Here is an 18251-nt window from a genome sequence, read left to right on the forward strand (position 1 = left end):
CTGTGATCTTCAAATGCACTGCCCTGTTTAGCATTACCTATGTTAGCAGGTGCAGGCTGGCAGCAGGAGTCTCTAACTCCCACATTTTCGGCACCCATCCCTGTCCCAAGCCACTCACAGGCCTGCGTCCCATCTCTGGCACAGAAGACTCCACCAGGCAACATGGAGCACCCAAACCGGGCACTGCGGTTCCCAAAGCCTTCTGATCAGCTTTGAAGTTCTTGTTCCTCCTCTGTAAAATGGGTTGTGACACTCCTGGGTTGCTCCGCTCTGGGGATTAGTGTCAGTGAGTTAATCTCAATTACTCCTATTGTGCCTGGGAAGATTATCTAAAGTAGGGATTGCCTCAGGTGCAGAGACATCTGAGGTAGCTCTGTGTGACAGTGTGGGATTACTTGGACTGATTTACATGGGTGTAGCACCATGTGAATACAGCTGCACTGCTTCTGGGCTGCCCGACTCAGGCTATATCTATTATACTATGCCTAATAACAGAGAGCATGCTATAGCAATAGCTACCCAGACATTCGTGACAATGTACCTGCTGTCCTTATCACAGACAACTGCTTCTACTGAAGGGAGCAACATAACCTCCAGAAGCAAGTGAAAATGGATGTTAGCACCATATGCTGTAGATGGAGAGTGATGGGGTACTGACTGTCACAAAGTTGCAAAAGAATGGGGAAAAACAAGTTTGTTTTCCCCAGAGACTCCCCATGCAGTTGTCAGTCTGTGGCTGTCCATGAGAGAGGAAAAAGCCCTCAGTGGGGTCAGGCTTCACCCTACTATTTCCCTGTCTTTAGAGCTGGAGGTTTGGGAATTTGAAATCTGGAGCTGAGCCCTCGTGGGAGAGGGTGCATTTTGTGAGAGGCAGGAGGTGGTTGCCCTGTGCCCAGGAAAGCAGCAGCGGCAGCATTGCTCTGTCACAGCTGAGCATAGCAAGCTATTTTCTTCAAATCGTGCTGTCACTGCCATGTTGTGCAGCAAATGCAGCTCCCGGCTCGGCTCATCACTTCACAAAGTAACAGGTGTGGCAAGGGCTTGAAATATGTTGAACAGCAAGTAGCTCTTCCACTTAATCTGATACTTGCTCTAATACATTGTATCGCATTAGTGCCGTGCTCCAGCCTCAGATTTTCCTGCAGCTTCTGCAGCTTTTCCAGTCTCTGATCCTTCCTCAGTGTTTATGAGAAGTCACTTGCGATTTCTCAAACAATGCGTCTCTGCAAAAGAATTGGCTCCAACAAATGAAAAAAGTTCTTCACTCTAAAAATAAAATGAAATTTTAGAAGGGCTATAAAAAACGGAGTCTTTGACTGGATCCAGATGATCTACATGAAAGAGAACAATATTCAATTCGTCTAAAACCCCAAGTTCTTCTCAAAAGGCGCTATAGAAAACCGTTCAGAGGCATAATGTAAAATAGAAGGACACCAACACAACTCATGCTTGAATTAAACTAATTTACACAGGATGCAGCAAATACAGCATATCTACAGCACCACTATTATTTTTTTATGCCACCAAGCCTTTCCTTCCTTTGAAGATGGGTGATTGTAAGGAACACAGTACTTTTGACTTCCTATGTAGAATTACCCTCCCTAGTCTTTCTATATTGCACAGGGTATTAGCTACGAATGATTAAAGCTGGTCTCCTACCTCTTTGGTTGTTTTTCAGAGACTGTCAGTGTCTCCAATGGGCTGAAGTTACCCAGCAGAAGATTCTGCGTATGAACAGAAAAGCACGCTATTTATCTTCAAAGAGAAAACCAATTGAGAAGTCTTGACAGATCTCTTGATTATTTCAGTTTCTCTGAAAAAGGGATTGCTTTTATTTAACTAGATTTTTAAAAGAAAGTAAACTCAAAGCAAAATATGAATTACTGATATTATTATCTCTACAGGATTGTTACTAGGTCCACATCTTCATTCTACCTATGGTGTTCATACCTTCTGAAAATTGTTGAATCTTGAGCCATTGATTCAAAGCAAGATCAGGTTGTTTACAGTGATCTAAAAGTGTTCCAGGGAGCCTGGGCAGTATCAGCTTTATCTTTCAGCTCACTTGTCCTTCCAGAAACAGAGCTCCCATTTTGTAGCAACTCCATAGGGAAAATTATGCAAGGACCATTATTTGCTTTTTTTTCTGATGCGCCAGCCTAGAAACTAAGAGGACTATACTGTGGCTATATGCCCAAGTGCTAGTGCAAGGTGAACACTGTTTCCAGGCCTCAAATGCACTTTCGTGCTCTAGCAGAAGGGGGAAGCACTCCTTGCAGAAGAGGCATCCTTCCCATCACTGCGTGCGAGGCGTTACTGCTTCCCTGGCTCCACAGCCTTGTGCTCTGGTACCTTGGTCTCCTCATTGTGGCAGGACATGGAGGATTGCTGGCAGTATCCATTTTTGAGTACGATGGTAACAAAATGTTCCCTCTCATTTCGAGCACTTGTGCCTGCATGCGATCATGAAGGACACAAGGAGATGGTCCAGAATTTGAATGGAACATAGTAATTATAGACCACAGCCAAGAATGGGAACTTCACCCATATGTAAAGTCAAATCCAAAGAACTGGAACCAAAATTTGGCTTTGTCTGCACTATTATTTGATCTGGCTGAAATTTGATTCTACTCTAACAGTATTTTTGATCCCATGGAAGGGTGATCGTGATTAGCCTCTCAGGGACTTTGTTGAGTCTCTGCTCCCTGGTTCATAAGCATGAACCTATAAATGCTAAGGATATCTAGGGCCATTTTGGTCCAGCCTTTAATATAATCACTTTCACTAATTTATGAAGCTCTTAAAAAAGGCCAGGTTTGGGCACTTTCTGCTATTGAAAGGCCTCTCCAGAGCTTTAACTCTCCAATAATGAGAAACTTTGTTCTCATTTCTAGTCTATTTTTTCTCTCTGTGATTACATTCTCTGTTTCCAAATCATGGATAGCAATTGACAATTTAGCATATCCATTCCCCTGAGCCCTTTTGGCTGTGTCCTCCTGCTTGTCATGTTCTACATCATCTTCAGTGGTAACAGCTGAAACAAAGGTTTGCTACCATCCTTGGATTATCCCCGGATTTATACACTTGGTTCAAGTCCTTCTGCTTTCTCAAACTGTAACAGTATGGGGGTTTTTCTTATATGGTTGCTATGAATTCTTCTCTTCCCCGAGACAACTTTTGCTGTGGAATATATTCGTCTTCTATGGTTCCTATCATTTTGTTGAAAGAAAAAAAATATTTTGTTGAAAATATTTTTCGATGGCTGGAGGTATGGTGTGTGTGGAACTGAGGTATTGAAATGGTGAAAAAGACAGTCTCAGGTTTGGCAATGCCTGAGTCTTGGCAGGACATATACTTCAATTATGTCTCAGCTTGACTGGGATCCAGAAATCATTTTTTTTTGTTCCTAGATCTCCCTAAGGGTTTTCTCAGTTTGCCTGTTCTGAGAATGCCTCATACATAGTGACAAGTCTGGTCTCCCCACAAATCGTGTGCTGGCTGCTCTGTTCTCCTATCGAGCATCCACGGGAGACACCATTCTTTCCATTGTAGCTGGCATTTACATTTATGAATAAAATAGATAACCAGTACTGAAAGCAGAGATGAGAAGATTACTTCCCACTGCTAACAAGAAATGGCACAGTTGATTCCTCTTGTGTTCTTCAAGAAAGGTGGAAAGTCTTCCTCCTTGAATTGCTATTTAGACTCAAAAGTTCCCAGTGTGTGGAACATTCAAATTGGTGTGGATTTGTATTCCTCCTTGGGCAGAGGAAGACATTAAATTCTGTGACCCACTTCCTGGGTGAATGACTCAACCTTTCAAATATACTGGTGAGACCATTACCACCTGGTGATCTTGCTTAAAAGGAGACTGAGCACTTCTTGCTTTGAATACCTGTTTTCAGGAGGTATAACATTATTTCACAGCTCAGGTTACTGAGTGTAGGAGCTTCCTTTCTTTACACCTAGCACAAGGTGCTGACGTCCCAGAAAGGCATGAGATTTCCTCTTGCGTATTCCTGTTTGATGACTTGGCTTGGTGACTTAATATGGGATCTCTGCCTTGAACACTGATTGCTCTGGCACACTGAGACACCTAACTGTCCTTGTTCCTGAAATAGCAACTCTGGGCACAAAATCAGAGTTTGGAGAACACTCTGGGGCAGGTTCCTGCATTTAAGATCTTTACCGGATCTTGCTTTGCTCTGTTTCTCAGGAAACTGAGAAATACAAATCTGAAAAACAACAACAACAAAAAAAGCAAAAAACCCACCAGAAATAATGAGAAAATAGTGAGCACTCACTGCACATGGAATTACTAAAAATCCAAGGCTACATCTCTGCTATCCAGAGATAGGCATTCAGCGACAACCTCAAAACAAAGAACCTGGTGGGCAGCTCCTAGACAGACAAATAAAAAGAGCTTCAATATGTGTTCTTTTCTGTGAGCTTCCTTTCTGTATGTTCTTCAGCCAGCATGTTGGTGATTGTTGTGTGTGATACAGGGCAGCGATGGTGGCTGGTAAAAGCTGCATTCAATCTACTTCCCTTTCCAAAATCCTGCTAATGTGAGGACATTTATCACAAATTCCTCTCTGAGAAGAATAAAGAGAAAAAATAACTCTGAGGCTATTTCAAACCTAGGCACACTCGTGCAATTTGAGTACCTGCCAAGGGGAGACTATACTTTATTTCGCTTTGAGGATACACAGCAGAGCTGGCTTGAGCTGTGTACTTTCTGAGCAGATATTTGAGCTGCTTTCAACAGCTTAGGGGGAGACCTAAGCAATGTGTGTTTCTCTAAGGTGATGTAAAGTGGAAGTCTTAACTACAGATCATCTTTAGAGATAGCTCCAGAATTTAAGGAAACTTAACCCCAGAGGATTCGCTCCAAACCAGGCCAGGTAATTGCTAGAACTTGCCTGGTAGTTACCTTTCTTTACTGAACTAGGTGTAGATGTGTGGTAATGGCTGTATTTCACCTCAAAGACAGTTGTGTTTGTGTCGTGGGAAATCGTTCCTCCGAAGTCCTCACTGGATACAGATGGGGACACTGAGGCTAGCAGAACTTTGGGAGAATAAAGCAGCTGCAGGATGTGGCAAGTCCTGCAATTCACCCAGTGCACACACTGCAGGTGCACTTCGTTCCCACGTATCTTTAAGAACTTTTGAAGTGCTAAAGTGCTAAAAAATACGCAAGAAACACACGTCTGAGGAGCTGGGGGAAGAAAATGTGTGGTTGGTTGGTTTGTTTGTTTTTTCCCCTCCCCACTCCATGGGTACGGAAGGGCAGGTATCGGCCCCGCCGCCACCGCCAGGTGGCGTCAGGGGCCGCGGGCCCCGCCGCGCGGCCTCGGGGGCGGGGCCAGGCGGGGCGGGGCCAGGCGGGGCGGGGCCAGGCGGGGCGGGGCCAGGCGGGGCGGGGCCAGGCGTGCCGCACGCCGGTAACCGGCCTCTGAGGGGTGATGGAGGGGTGTGCTCCGGGCGGGATGAGGAAACCCGTGTTTCTGGGTGGAACGGTCTTTTTCAAAAGCCACGTGTCTGAAAAATGTAGCGGAATAAGGAAAGTTACTGGTTTAAGCTCAAAGAAAAAGACTGTCTTGTGGCAAAAATGTTCATGGCATACATTTCAGACAGGCACTGGAGGCTGGGGTTGTCTCTGCTTGGGCATCCTAAGCAAGCTAAATATAAATAAATTTGGGGTAAATGCTAAAATATCACCATAACTTTCAAAAATTTGATCAAGGATAATATTGTTCAAATAGGCAAAAACTACTTAAGCAAAAATTACATTGAATCAAAGAATAAAATCCTAGAAACATTTCGGTTGGAAATGACACTAAAGATTATCGACTCCAACTATTAACCTAGCACTGTCACTAAACCATGTCCCTAAGAACCTTATCTACACAAAGCTTTGTAGATGCCTTTAAAAAAAATAATACAAAGGATAGCCCTGATTGCTTCTCCCCACCTGCAGGAGCTCTGCAATTGCAGCACTGCAGGAGCCACCTGAGAGGCATTTCTAATTACACAGCTGAGGTGCAGAGGGGACAAACGGGCTCCAGTAGCCCCATGGGCTTCAGTGCGCTAACCCACTTCAAAATAACTGGCTCACACAAAGTACGGCGCTAGAAAAAGCTGTTGCCCCACCTAAAAGCTTGTCAACAGTCTGGCTTGCAGGCGTGTGGATCACAAGGACCATTTATTTACTTGTGGGTTTAGACAGGTAAGTCCAGCTGCCAATTGTGCTGGTTTAAATCTTCCCTTGAATGTCTGCGTGGGGGGAAGGTGCTGACAAACTTGGAGGCAGTTTCTCAGTTAGGGACTGAAAAGGAGAGGGAAGCAGGTTTGCAAGTAATCTGTGTGGTCATGTATGCTAGGTCTTGAAAGTGTTTGAGTCCAGGTGTATATCAAATTTGTTCTTCAGAGGTTTTCAGACTTTCCTATAAAACTGCTAATATGGCAGTAACCGAGTCCTGAAACTTTCCAGATCCTTGATCTGCACCTCTCTGTGTGCTGCATCACACTTAGCAGGCTTCCTCATAAAAAGACCTCTTTAAGAAGTCCCAGGTGACATGAATTTACCTTTACACAATGGTCAGGGTTTGTGGTTGCGTCTTTGTAGACTGACTAGCAGAATAAAGAAAAATATACAAACTTGCGTGCAGAGAAGCCCTTTTTTCAGTCTCTTGGTGTTACCTGGTCTGGAAGTGCACACATAGTCCTGCTAGTTCTGAATTTATAGACCTTATAAAAAGAAAAATGCATTTCAGAGATAATGGTGCACAACTGTTTGGTGATTAAGACCATTAAAAGTACTGTTATAGCAAGATGCTGGGTTAGCTAGTCCTGCAGAGAGGGTGTAGGTTGGCAAGGTGAGCTGTCTGTCCCGGGTCTGCAACCATGCTTTGAGCTGTGTTGTTTGGTGTTTTTCCCTGGAAGAGTTTCTAGGAGGTCTGTACTGGCTTTGGCTGGGATGGAGTTAATTTTCTTCATAGCAGCTGGTATGGTGTGGTGTTTTGGATTTGTGATCAAATCAATGTTGATAACACAGGGATGTTTTAGTTCTTGCTGAACAGTGTCAAGACCTTCTCTGTTTCACACTGACCCCCCAGCAATTAGGCTGGGGGTGCACAAGATGAGATGCATCTGAACTGTGCTCCAAAGCTCTTACAACCTAGACAAATAACACAGGAATGAAGTAGCTGAGAAAAAAAGTGGGTGAACAGTGGGGTTCAGCATAAGTCAGTGGCACCAAATTCCCAGTCACGTGTTCTCCTTGAAACTCTGTGTCTGATGGGTGTCTGGCTCTCTACTTCCTCCTGCACTGCTGGCAACAGCTTTAAAATGTCAAAAAAACTGCAGTGGATCTAGTCTGTCCATTTAATCTATCCATGTGGTGATTTTAACTTCCTATTCCATTTGTGCAGAGGTTTTCATTCAATAGGCAACTTCTCTGGCAGAGCTTCCCACTGCCTGGGAAGAATGAAGCAGCCTTGGTTTCTTTAACGTACAAAGGACCTGGACACCATCCCTCCCTCTGGGAAAATGAGGGCAAGGCTTTGGGAAGGTAGGACATCTCATCTTGGGGCATTCACAAGCCTTTTGCCAGGCTCTTAGGTGCTGCCCTGGCCTCCCCACTCAGTAACATGACACATTTCTGTCAAGCAGTTCTCATGGTTTAGAGAATGAATCAAAGGATTTCCCCTGGAGTTCCTGGTGTTATAAGAAGTTGCAATGTATCTTGGCAGCCAAAATCCTTCTGTTTCCTTCAGTTCTGCTTCAGCTGAGTGAAAACTTCCCGAGGCAGAGGCTGAGTCCCTGAATGTACTGCACAAAGCAGACCAAACCTGAGAGAGTTTTGGGGAGCTTTCTAAATAGCAAACACAGAATTATAGAGACAGAAACAGAAAACAGGAAGAAACAATTTGGTTTGCCTGAAGTCCTAGTGAAGTCTGTTGCAAGCCTGAGGATTAAACGCTAAATCCCTGTCTTGGATCTGAACTGCTAACAGTTTTCCATCCCTGACTGAAGCTACATGTCCATGTTGGTGTTTCTACCATGCTTGCTGCTATGAGATTTCTGTTTTTAAGAGAGAAAATTCAGACTACCTAGTTCAGATGCTTAGTTTAACTGAATTTCAACCGTCTACACTGGCTTTTTATGTTTCTTTACTACTAGGAGCACTGGAGAGGGGACTGAGTTGTGGAGTAACAAGATTACCGTGGTGAGACTGTTAGGACGAGGTCCTTTGCAGCTAACTCAGTGTGGAGTCTCGTGTAGTCCCTTGCAGAAGAGACAAAAACAAGTAGTAATCAAATCAGACTGAAGGAAATCTAGCCATCTGACCCATGTCACAGTTACCAGAAGTTAGAAGATAAGAAAATTTACAAACCTAGTCTCAATGAAGTTCCTTGTTTTGGTCTTTATACATATTTCCCAGGAACGCTGATGGCCTCACTATGGCAGATAGCTTTCTGATAAATGCTAATGAAGTTACGAGGAACAGATCTGCCTTCTTACTAATGAAAAACATAACAGTAAAAAGCTAGGGAAAACAAGCCACAACTGGTCCATCCACATAATGGTTTTTTATTATTGCCGTTTCCTGGAATATTTGGCTTTGGATCAGTCAGGAGCCTTGAAGACACGTGTTTCATCTCTGTTGGGCACTTAAACCACTCATTTTTAAGGGAGCTGGTAGTAACATGACCTGATCACTGCACGAACTACAGATGATAGGTGGGATGGTGTTGCTTTTACAGTGTGGACTTCAAAACAATCACAGGTATCAAGAAGACACCTAGCAATGGGAGATTCTGCATTCCTGGATGCCACAGAATTGTCAGGAAATTAGCCTGTGTTAGAGAGTGTTCCAGGCCTCCAGAACAAAATCTTTGTTTCCCATATCCTATCTTAATTGCATCGGCCATCACACATAGGACTGAGCCCCCTTTCATGGACGAAGGTGGAGTTTCACTTCCAAATGCTCCAGTCCCTGGCAGAAGTGTCCAGCACCCAGTGTAATCACTGGGGATCTCGGGTCCTGACCATGCTGCTTTTCAGACTCTTCAGCCCTGGCAGAAGCAAAGGATCTCTCTTTCTCATTTTTCATGTGGTGTTGAGAAGGAAATTGGCAGTTTGGCAATAGCTTCTTAATGTTCTGATTGCTCGTTTGGCCAGGATGCACACTGGATCTGAGAGAAACACTAAAATGTCACAATTTTGCTGAGATTTCCTTTGAGGTTAAGTAGGAAAAGAAAACTGGTGTTAACCTTAATAGACTTCAGGGAATGTAGCATAGCACAAGCAACAGGGTGAAACATAGGCTGCTGTAATGACGTATTACTGCCAGAAGAATAGGAAAAATAGAACATATACTATTCAGACCTAAGGCCAGTTGTGATGTAATGTCACACAGCCATTCTGCTCTAGAGGGAGATTGTGGGTTGGCTGCTCTGTGTCACTTGATCTTGGGTCAGCTTCTTTTTGTTAATGATGTTGATACAATCTTGGAAAACACGAGTATTTTTTTACTCCACAATCATACCCTGCATTTTCAAAAATAAAAGCTTTTGATTTCTCTTTAGAAGCAGGCTTAGATCAAACTTTTGTTGATTATGGAAAGGTTTCTATTAAAGATATTGGTGTAAATGGGGTAGAACTGGTCCTTCCTGAGAGACCTGTTTATGAGAAATTTATTAGTTGGCATAATGGAAGCAAGAGTCTTTTCTCTTTGCCACACAAATCAATTGTGTTCACTAAGTGGGCAAAAGATGATTGCCTCACCGCACCTGGTGTGTTGGACTGGAATGTGTTTACAGAGACCCAGGACTGTTTTGACAAGGGCCGGGAGGCTGGGTAGTTCTGACATCTGCATTTTTGATAGACTAGAAGTACAGTTGTCCCGAAAGATTGTGATGAAATATTTGTGATGGCAAAGAGAAGTTAAGGAGGTTGCAAACACAGGGAGGACACACATGCAAGTAAACCAATGTTTAACTAGTGGCGTAAGGTATGCCAAAGGTATAGTGGACTACCCATCAAATTATGAACACAGCAGATCATTTGGAGGGCATGTTCAAAAATGTTTGGGGTTTTTAGGTTCATGCTGACATTCATATTTTGAAAACCAAGGGGTCAGTTTGCTGACAAACCTCTGCTTCCTTGGTAGGAGAGCAGGATACAGACCAGCTCATTGCTGGTTCCAGAGGCTCAGCAGAGCAGGTGACATTGCTGCAGGTGACATTGCTGCAGGCCCTTCCTCAGCAACTGCAATAAAGTCTATTCGCAAGCAGGAGATGAGAGAAACAAGCAGAAGTCAGATTTCCTATCACTACTCCTATTGTTCCCTAGAAGTGCCTGTGCTTGTAATCCTTACAGAAACTTGAGGCAGAGGCTAAACTTGTAGCTATAATTAATTTGGAGCCTTTTGCCAAATGCTTTCATTAGTGCCTATTGAGAATCCCAGTAGGTCAGCACTGGGATGTAGGCATTCCTGTTTCCAGGTGGCAACAAGTTCCTGCCAAAAAGAGGGTAGAATTCTCCTGCCATTGCCCTGTGGCAGGCGCAGGGCTTCTCTGCTCCTCTCTGTCATGATTAAATTCCTGATTCTGCAGAACAGAAAACAATCCTTAAACAGCTTTTACTATTTCCCTCTGCTCTTTGGCAACACACACCATCTTTACCGCAACCAACTGCACTGCCTGAAATTAGTTTCGCTCATTATCCCTGAACAATTGCTGACTATCCCTTTCTGACTGAAAACTGCTGCCCCACTCTCAGGCTGCTTCTTGGCTACAGCTTGAAAATGTGAGGCCCAGGAAAACAGGATGTGGGAGGATGAGAGAGAATAGCATTGAGCAGCAGAACAGCCTGTTACCCATGTTCTCCAACAGCTAAATATAGAGGGGGTGGCGGTGAAAAGATTTCTAATTTACCATGAAAACTCTGTAAAGTTTACTAAAATTTGTATCATGTCTTTATGGAGCTAGGTAAATAGCAAACCTCTGATTCCATCAGTCTGTAAGTTATACAATCTTGCACAACAGGGAAAAGCTCACCCCAAGAGTTTTTAAGATCTATCTTTAAGACCTATTTAATTGTAAAAACAAAGTTTTGCTTTCTGTTAGGATGCATATAAAGTATGGTAACTGCTTAAAGAGTAAAATGTCTCTGTGACCACACAGGAAAACACAGGCACATTCAGTCTAGAAGGACAATTATTTTGGGGTGTTTGTGTAAATCATTTTAGCAGGAGACAAATAGAGCACGATGTGATTTTAAGTCCAGTGGGAGGACAGTATACAGTCTCTAAATTACATTGCACAAGCTGAGTCCTGAGGATCTTTTTGTAGATGTAATGGTGCTTACAATACAAGGAGCAAGAACAGTCTAAGAAACGTAGTTTTCCTGGAGCCTGGATGAGAAATAGATGTACAGGAATATTCTAACTGTTCGTTTTGTACCAAGAATAACTAAGCCAACTTAGAAATACATAAATCTCCCCAACATTTTCCAACAATTAGAGTACTGGTGAAAAAGGTTTTATCTCTTGAGAGCTTGCAGAGCAGAGCTCGCTCAGGAGGAGCACTGGGCTAAGTATGAAACGGTTATTCAGGGCTGAAAAGAGAAGTCTGGAAGCTGTTGCAGGTAGTGAAGGGCATGACAGAAACCTGAACACTGGTGGAGAGGACCACATCTCAGCACAGACAGGGTTTGCAAGAGTACTACCACCTCCCTCAACCCAAACTTCATCTGAGACCAAGAGCAGAGGAGAGGTGTAGAAGCAGTCCCACCGACAGCTTGACTGATTAGTGCAATTTTGCTTTGCTGTTCAGGTTGATGCAGCTTGCTATAGAGTAGCATCAGCTGGCAACGCTCACTGATAGAAGACAGGAGCAGTTAATTTGATTCTTACCCTGCTGCCTGGCAAGGTCAACTGTATTTAAACCACCCCTGACTGATGTTTCTCTCCATTTTTTTTTTAATTTTAAGGCCCGTCCCCTCGTCCAAGGCTATCTACTTCACTGGTCTACTGTCCTTCTTGGAAGAAAGCAGTGTTACAAAATAAACAAGCATACAGACCACATCCAGCAAAATGCCATTAATGTCAGCATTAATGAGGCGGTAGGGCAGAATGGGGGCAGTGGGGAGCTCACCCCTCTCAGCACAGCAGAGATCAATGCCACACTAAGGTGGATGCATGGCCTGGATTCTGACTGTGTCTTCCCTAGAGAGCAGCATTCCTGGATGTGTTTGGCTGACTTTGCTTTGGAGGTTGGGTTTGTCAGACCTCTGATCTTTTTGTTGGTCATCTCTGGACTCCCCAGTGACTTCACATAGTGAATTTTCATTCAATTCAAACCAAAGTGTGTATGTGTTTAGCTTTACACATCCAACAAATCAGAGTAAGCTGCACTATGGTGACATATTGGTGAGAAGAACTGTGACCTTGGTGGTTAATGCTTGGCACTGGGGGAGGGGATTTGTGATTTTTCTCTTCCACCCTACACCCCACACTTACTTTATGATAATTTTCAAGCCATTTTAGCCTTTCCATGTATCAATTTCCCTGTCTGAAAACTGGGATAGTAACTGCTCTTTCTTTGTGCTTAATAACTGTAAAATGCTTGGAGGGTCTGAAATATGAACAGAAATAAAAATCAAGGCCAAAATTAAAATACACAAATGATGTATTGAAGCACTAACTTTCCTAATACATAATGATCATAAATACTTAAGCCTTTGGATCTCTTTCTCTAACACTGAAAGAGTCCAGGTATTTTTTAGAGTTCTCTGCTAAACGTTTTCCTTCTCTCCCAGCTTCCAATGACATGATCATTGAGAATTTTTAAACCTAAAGCAATTTTCTGCCCTGATGCTGGGTGACACTGCTGGCAACATGCTGACTTACTTTGTACAGCTGGAAGACGTTGTTTCTTAGTGCCAGGTTTTGGAAGGCAGAGCTCATGATGCACATTTACAGCACAGGCTGCTGCTGCTAAAGCCAGTACCTGGGTGAGTTACTGTGGAATGAGAATGGGTTTTGGCATGACAGGAGTCACTGCAGCAACTTTGGATGCTTGTAGGCAGCATTTGCTGAAACTGCTGTCAGAGATGAGGAGCAGTGCTAGCTTTCTACTTGGATGAATAACTCCTTGTAACTATGACAAGGTAACTAGTAAGGCAGAGTGAGATCTAGGAGGCTATCTTGCAAATGGTACAGAATTAGGGCTGTTCCCTTCCTGCAGGTCTCTCAGCCTGCAGAAACCTTACGGTGTTGTAAAGAGCAGTGGCCAGCAACATGCATCCAGAGCAGGAACAGTGTGATTGAAAATGATTGCTGTAATTCAGGATATTGCCCACCCAGCAGAATGGACGCAAAAGCTGAGAGCTGAAGCAGTGCTACTGGAATGTGCCTTCTCTCAGCCAGTGAGGGTTTTCACAGCTATGTGGTGCTAAGGAGCAAATCCTCTTCTTAAAATCTAATTTAGTTCAGGAAAATCTGTCTCAGCTAAACCGATTCTGGAGGTTTTAGAAAATGGAAGTCTGTACTTTTTGTTCTCTTTTTTTTTTTTTTTTTTTTTTTTTTGTACCAGAAGGGGAAAAGATAGTGAGAAATTAAGGAGACCAGCTTAGTGTTATTGCTTGTACAAATTACCAAAAATCTTTGTGGTTTCTAGGTGACACTAAACATGAAAATGACTTTTTACACTTACTGTTATGTGATCCTGGGCTGATGAAGCTTGAAACCTATATGCAAAAACAAAGCAAAAAATCTTGACTTGCTGTGTCTTCCTTTTATGGAGAACATTGGTATTTTGAATGGACAATGGGAGATAGCTTTTAAATCTTTGACTTTGCAAGAATGAATCATGTCAGCCATAGAAGCTGTAATTGTTCAAAAATATGGTGCTTGGAATAACAGTTTTTAACTCTGCTGTAGAGATGAGCCAACATTTCTTATTTAAAGGGGGGAAAAATAATTAATCAGTTTTAAGACTTGACAGCATCTGAGCATCATTATACCACTCAGCATATTCTGGGCAAGAAATGTCACCCATCTGTTAGCATTACTGTTGCAGGACACACTTGTTTGAAAGACCTACAGACACTGGAGCACTTTCACAGCCCTTTGTAGACAGTCAGTTGTCCTTGTTTTAAAATGTTTGAACCATGCTGCCATTCTGTTTTAAGTTTTGCTTGCTTTACATTCCAATAATTTAATCTGGTTTAGCCTGTATTTGCAGGTTAGACCTTATGGAAGTCATGACTTAACTCTCTTTTGACAAACTTTGGTAGATTTTTGTCAGTCTCAAATTCAGAAATTCATTTCTTTTTAGGGAAGTGCTAAAGTGTAAGGTTAATTTAAAATTTAATTTTAAATCAGTAGAAACTGAGCATGTTTCTGTGCAGTCATTTATTAATAATGTAATCTGAAGTATTTCCTTGCTCAGGATGTTTTCAGATTGTGCATTTTCCAGCCCCTGAGAATGTTTTTCAGAGCTCTTGCTGGACGTACCTTGACATTCATAGGAAAATCTGTGCTATCTGATTAGCAGTGTTAGCTATTCTTTCCAGAGCCCACCTCTCCTTCTAACGACTGTACTACCAGTGCGTTGCAAGTTACTGGACCATCACAGGTGCTAATGTACTGCTGACATCTCCAAAATGCACCCGCTTACCCTCTACCCACAGTGGGCCCCCCCAAGAACTCTTTCTGATCCCACTTTTGCAGAGAACATCCTCATCCCAGCTTTCTCCAGCCACCCATGCTCCTTTAGTTGTCCTCTGGTGAGGTGATCAGAGAGCCCCATGAAGTCCAGGGAATCCAGCTGCTTGCATCTAATGGCTGTATAATCTAGTTTTCCTTTTAATGATTCAATAATTTCCCTGTGCTTTGGGTTACAGGTTATCCTGCATCATGTATTAGGCAGTCATCACGTATTCCTCACCTGGTTAACCTCATGCACTGAGCAGGCACTCTGGCTGCAGTCCTTACCATGCCAGGCACGCAGCTCGTGTTGCATTTTTGCCTGCTGTATTTGGACTTTTCCATCTGCTTGTTCTCATTGTACAGTAGTTTTTCCAGGGCCGCTGTAAGTCAGACCACAGGTATCCTGCACTCAGCTGCCTTTTTCCGTCTCTCCTTCAAGAACTCTGTCACTCTCACTGAGTTGTAGGCAGCAAAACCACACTCAGAAATTACAGTTCCTTTTCCAAAACTGTATGTGCCCACACCTAGCTATCAGTTTCATCACCATTAGATCTCATTTTGATAGCTAAGCTTCCTGTTTTTCAAGCTCAAAAGAGCATTGCCTTAGCCTTTTATAGTAGTATTTGCCTTCCCTCTTCATGGCTTGGCTTATTTTGTAAACTGGATGCTATTTTTCCAGTAGTTGTGAAATCAGCCCTGCAGACACAGGGGAAATTATATTTTCATTGCCATTGTAGTCAAGAAATATCCAGCCATTTGTCCTCAATATACTACTACTTGGTTTTATTAATCTCCCACAAAATTTTCAAAATCATGGGTTTCAAGGCTACAGGTAGCTTTGTGTTTGAATATGGTTTGTAGTCTTTGCTTCTGGATGTATTGCCTTGTTTTTGGCTGCATTAAGTCTATTAAATGTGGCTAACCAAAGTTTAATGAAGTGTAATAAAGACCAGGAACATGTCAGTTCTTTTTGCTTGGATTTTCTTTGTAATTAATCGTGCGTCTAGTGTGAAATCTTGCAAGTAGAACAACAATTTTACATGCAAGTATTTTTCTCCTTGCTGATTGTTTGGCTTGCTGAAGGTACTATGTCTTGTACGTTTCACTTGTTCAATATAATTAGAAGATTTTAAGGCAAAATCTGTGTAACTCTGAGGATATTAAAAACACCATCAACAATGTAGTGGTTTTATATCGATTGAAATTGGCACAATTTTTTTTCTGCCTTACCAATTCCAGAACTTGAGTAGCTAACCCAAAACATTATTTTGCATATAAAACAAAGTTCTTAGCTTCATTTACTTACTTTTTTCCCCTTGCCTTTTTTTTTGTGATTATCCTGAGAACATTTTGAAAGTATATCTTATAAATTTGAAGAAGGACTGTTTGCATAATCTAGTACCAGTTCTGAATTTAATGTAAATTCAGACCAAAAGGATAAGACACTGAAAGTACTTCAAACTTCTTCTATTACAAATATTTTGGTAAAAAAAAATTAACCACTATTCCAATGCACAAATTTATCATGAAAGTGCATCTGAGACTGCAAGAATCTCAGTATCTTGTGCCCTGATCACGAGTAATTTTAACTAGAAAGATTATGCCTTTTCAAGTACAAGAGAGGAAATAAATGCTATACAACCTAACTGTAACTGAAAAGTTAAAAAAAAAAAAGGATAAGATACGGAGAAAGGAGATTACAACAACTAACAAACTGAATGAAATTACATTCTATGGTTTAGTTACCAAGTTTTCCAATTTTAATCAGCAGTGACTTGATTTTGGGAAGTGTCCTTACATGTAGTAACTGCTGGGGCAAGGCTTCTTTATCTAATAAAAAAAGAAGCAGCAGACACCAGCAATTAAGGCCAGGGGAAATAAAAACAAAAAATAAGGGATACCTTACTCTTCGAGGAAGGTTGGTTGGCAGCTGCACCAAACTATTGAAGGAGCTGGAGCATCCTCATCCTTCCATATGGAAGATATACACTAAACACAAGTGATTAGTCTTAGAGCAGCACTAACTGGATAAAATTCAACAGACTACAGAAAAAAAGTAAATAATTGTTTCCTACCCATGAGTCAGAGCCCTCACATCGCAATAATTAGGAGATCATGCACAAAGAGTTTAGTTAAGAAATCTTCAGGAAGTATTGTGGAAGATATTGGATGGCTTGAATGAGGCTGGTAGTAGAAGTAATTTTGACCCTTTCACATCTCCAACTATTTTCTTCTTTGACACTGAGCTATAACCCTCCCCTGTGAATCTCCCAATGCACAAATGCATTGATATAAGTACTTAGGTATAACATTGCTGCATGATCTATATCTTCATTATAAAAACAGTTGAGGACATTTTCTTACATCAGGTAAGGAATCATCAGCATGAAATATTTTACTGTCATTCCTAGTTTTAAAGTCTATGACTGAAATTGAAATATTCCAGAGAATGAATAGTCACAGAAAATGCCAATGTCATGCAATGTCATTCAACAAAAACATTACCTGAGAGAAAAGATATTGGTAAAGGTCTTCCTTCAAAAATACACCTAACCATGTACCCAGTTTGGAGGCTACAAGTTTTAAGCACCATAGAAAAGGTTTTTCTCTCTTTTTTTTTTTTTTTTTTCTTCTCCAAAACAAATCATTACTGTTATTTTTGTGTGTGTGTGTTGAAGAAAAAGTTCCATTATGTACAAAAGTGACAGATACACTCTGAAAAGAAAAATATCATCTGCCCTAGTAAATAATTTCTAGAATATCCTGTAATTTTACTATCCTAAATAAATAACATATGACATGGAGAAAAAGCAAACTTGCATCGGAACTCCCAGTCAGAACATCACATAATAGGAGAAAGGCCATAGGTACACTTTCTGGGTACCTGCCACGGCAAGTGAGACGTGTCTGAAGAAGCAGCGGTGTGTCTGGGGTAGACGTCTCCATGTGAGCGAGTCACGCCACCCTGCCACTGAACTCACGGGAGAAGAACAGAGACTTGCAGGATGTGAGTCACATAGAAGCTGTACTATGAGTGTCTGAGTGAGACACGGTCTGTCCAGGAAGATTATAGGCGTTTCACCAAATCCCTGTGTCACCTTTTCCCCCAGTTCAAAATGCGACTAATGCTTGTTTGCTTCTCCCTTACGTTTGTCGAGCCTGTAGGCACATCTGCTAAAAGAACTGCTGCTGGCTGAGTATCTGTGTGACATAGTATGGCCAGGACCCTGCACTTCACACGAGTCTTTCAAGAGAAATACATAAGAACTTCATTAAGTAGAAGAATGTTTATAAAACAGAAACAAAATATATACTGGAATGCCCTTAACTTCCACAAAAGTCAGCTCAAATCATTACATGTAGCAGGAGTAAGACCTATAAAAGACTGCATTGTGCCAAAATAGCTCATCAAAATGTCATATTTTTGCTTTTTATTTGCTAAACATAACTGTTTTCAAATGCTGATCATTTGTTTTGGTAGAAATTACAATGTGAAAATCCTAACAACATCCTTTGTAAAAATATATAT

The sequence above is a fragment of the Caloenas nicobarica genome, chromosome 3 (assembly GCF_036013445.1).
Source record: "Caloenas nicobarica isolate bCalNic1 chromosome 3, bCalNic1.hap1, whole genome shotgun sequence".
Lineage (NCBI taxonomy): Eukaryota > Metazoa > Chordata > Aves > Columbiformes > Columbidae > Caloenas > Caloenas nicobarica.